Below are 3,691 nucleotides of genomic sequence, written 5' to 3' on the forward strand. Positions count from 1 at the left end.
CCATTTTAGGTTAAATAGGAGAATAATAACTAAGAAAATATAATTAAGGAAATCTAGTGAATTTAAAAATTAAAGCCCAATAGGATAATCTAAAAATGGTACCGTTCATGGAACGGGCGTCCTAGGGGTGCTAATCCTTCCCCGGGTGTAACCGTACTCCCGAACCTAGATCCAAAAAAATGTAGACCGGTTTAAGGTTCTTTTTGGTGGGCTTAAAATTAATTTAAGACTTCACCGATTAGAATCGAGTCAATAGGTGCCCAATCGCACCTAGTAAAAAAAAGATTGGTGGCGACCCCTAGTTTAATTTTTTAGTGAGTTTTTCACGTTCGCACGTCTAGCGGTCCGGTTCCCAGACCCGCACGTTACGACAGATTTAACACATCTATGTATTAAAATCCAAAAAAAGCTAAGTTAGAAATGGGGTCACGACTAGACAATTTTGTTCATTGAGTATATTTTTGGAGATAGGAGATTTTAATCTAACTATTTTAATAGAGAGGTATATATATTTGTCATAAAACTAAATGTTCGGGGTACACTAGACATACATAATTCATTTTGTCACCTACCCAAGACTCTTCTCACTTGCCTTTGATAAGGAGAGTAATGTGAGTGACATGTTTCAGCTTGAGGTCTGGAATGTCCCATTTAAGCATTGTCTCTATGATTGTGAGTTTCATCAATATAACAAGATCTCTTTAATGCTCTTGAGAATGTATCGCAGGTTAATGGCAAGAAAGATAGGTTGATTTGGTCACAAGATGCTAATTAAGGATTGTTTTCAATTAAGTAGTTTTCAACTGCAATGGAGACCTTTTTAGCATCGGAGGAGCAGATAATGTGACTTAGATCAATATGGAAACTAGCTATTCCCTCAAAAGGACAAGGGTTCCTAAGGTTGGCAATCTTGCACACCATACCAACGAAGAGTTTCTTGAAGACAAGAGGTATGTAGTTCAATGAAAACAATCTCATGTGTTGTTGGTGTGGGAGTGTTGAGGATAGTTGTGACCATATACTTATCTCTTGTTATCATAGTTGGAGGGTGTGGTGCTCCATCCTTCTGTTTTTTGTTTAAGAAGCATCCTCCATCCTTATATGGTGAAATATTACTTGGGTGACCCCCCAATTGGTTGAAACTTTTATCCAATGGTAATGTAGGAGTGGCGTAAAAATTAGATATGCGGTCATTTGTGGCGTAACTTTTTGGTCACTATGATTTTCCAGGGACAACTCAATTTTTAATTGGAAGAAATGAGATGACAATGATATAGTCTTCCTTTTTAAAAAGAGAACAATACTTTGGATAAGAGCAGGTGAAGTTGATGAAAGCTTGAAGGACAATAAGTGGGGGGCAAAACGTTGCAAATTAAAATCATCCAAGCTCTAAGTACAATCTTGTATTGGTGTACGTGGTGTGGTCTCCCCCATGTAGTATGGAGCTCAAGTTTCATGTTGATGACTCTGCACGTGGCAAACGAATCCGACAAGATGCATGTGCATCAACTATCTTAACTCAACAATTTTGAAAACCAAATTAAATTATCTTATAGTGAGATAAATCATTTCAGTTAACATGCATCTACTCTCTTAACTTAAGAATTCGAAAACCAATCCACTTTCATAAATACCAAACAAAATCTTTATATCAGTTAGATCTCACACCAAATTCTAATAAGTTTGCACAAGTATTTGAAAGGCAAAATATACAAATAAGCTTCTAAACTATTTAAGAAAATTAAAAAAAATCCTCACTCTTTTATTGCGTTCAATCAAGTTCTTATATTTTTATTTTGAACCAAATAAACCCTTATACTTTTATTTTGAGTCAAATAAATTCTTATAACTAATGATTGACTTAGTTAAAATATTATTTATTATTTTATACTGCTTGATAATGATGTGGAATACTAAAATATAATAATTGATTATGATAGCATGTTGTCATAGCATAATTGATGATGATATAACATATTAATTTTACATAATAATATGGTCAAGTGACATTTTTCATCTTTCTACATTAATACCATGTTAGTGCTATATAGATATAAAATGATAAGTGTCATTTTTACTAATGATAATTAGTTAATCATTAATTATAAGAGTTTATTTGATTCAAAATAAAAATATAAAAATTTAATTAAATATAATTAAAGAATAAAAATTTATTTAAATATTTTTAAACAGTTGAGGGACTTATTTGAGTATTATGCTTATTTGAAATGATTATAAAAAGGGTACCCTTTACAAAATAGATAGTAAAAACATGCCGAGCGCACACCAAAAAGTATTTTTTAAAAAAATATAAGTCAAGTTAAAAAAATAATATAGTGGCAATTGTAATAAAGCCAAAAACATGCATCTGCAGCATTCACAGTTTATTGAAAGACAAGGCAGAAAAAAGATGATCGAACCTAGTTACCTAGAAGCTTAAAAATTACTGTCTTGGAGATAGTGTAAGGTCCAGCTGCCCCTTTCAGTTCCGTTGGAGGCATTTAAGCTGCAATGCCTTCTCGAGATGAGCAAATATCAAGCGATCGCATACAGTTGTCATTTCACAATAACCACTTTTCTTGTCGTTTTTTACTATAAAATATTATTTAGATTGAGAAAAGAAAAAACATGACAAAGGAAAGGACAGAAATATTAGTTTCCTTTCACTCTCATTTTTTTTCCTTCTTTTCCACTTACCAAACATAGTGTAGAAGTCATAGAAAATCAATTTTACCTAAAATATTAAAATTTTAATATAAAAGCTTTTGCTAACAAGTGTTCTTAAAGTACTCTTCAAGGTTAATTAAATTACAATTATAATAATATTTTTATATTAAACACAACAATTAATAATTAATTTGATGATTTTTAATGCATTTTAGAACTTACTTATTATTGTAAGCTCAAAAAATTTTCTTAAAACACTTCGTCTGTAAAATTTTAATAAATTATATTAAAATCAAAATTTTTCTCTTAAATTTTTATCGAGACGAGAAAATTAATATCTATTTATTTTCTTGATTCGTGTCAAATCTTATCGTTGTTATTCTCACGTTGAAAAAATTTAGAGTGGTAGGACAACTTGAAGATTTCTTTCTATTTCTTTTCTGCCAACACCTAGCTACCTCACCCTACAAATTGTTGTGCGCGTTGGTTTGATTAGCTGGGTCACAGATCTCTTCCGGCCATGCCTTGTTACCGATCTTTTGGTTAAAAATAGGAAGAAAATCTGATGATATAATGCTTTATTATTTTCTATATTCTGGTAAATTTATTCAATGACCAAACTTTTTTTAAATAAACATTTATGACTTAATCAATAATTTTTAAATAAACATTTATGACTTAATCAATGACGTTTTATCTTCATGCTTCTTATTTTTCTAAATTCGATCTTTATTTTGTTACATAACAGTGAAAAGAAGGCTGTGGTTTATGAATCCAATGTAATAGCAACTCTCGACATTGACCAGAACACTAGCAATCGAGTAAAGCATAACAAGGAATTTTCTTCTTTTATAATTTATATATATATATATATATATATATATATATTATATATATAAAAAAATTAAATTAATTTTCACTTTATTTATTTTTTTTTATCATTTATTTAGGAAATTAAATCATCATGTTGTGAGCATAACAAAATTAATAAATAAAATTCAATTCATAAAACAAAGTTATCATT

The sequence above is a fragment of the Theobroma cacao genome, chromosome 2 (assembly GCF_000208745.1).
Source record: "Theobroma cacao cultivar B97-61/B2 chromosome 2, Criollo_cocoa_genome_V2, whole genome shotgun sequence".
Taxonomy (NCBI): domain Eukaryota; kingdom Viridiplantae; phylum Streptophyta; class Magnoliopsida; order Malvales; family Malvaceae; genus Theobroma; species Theobroma cacao.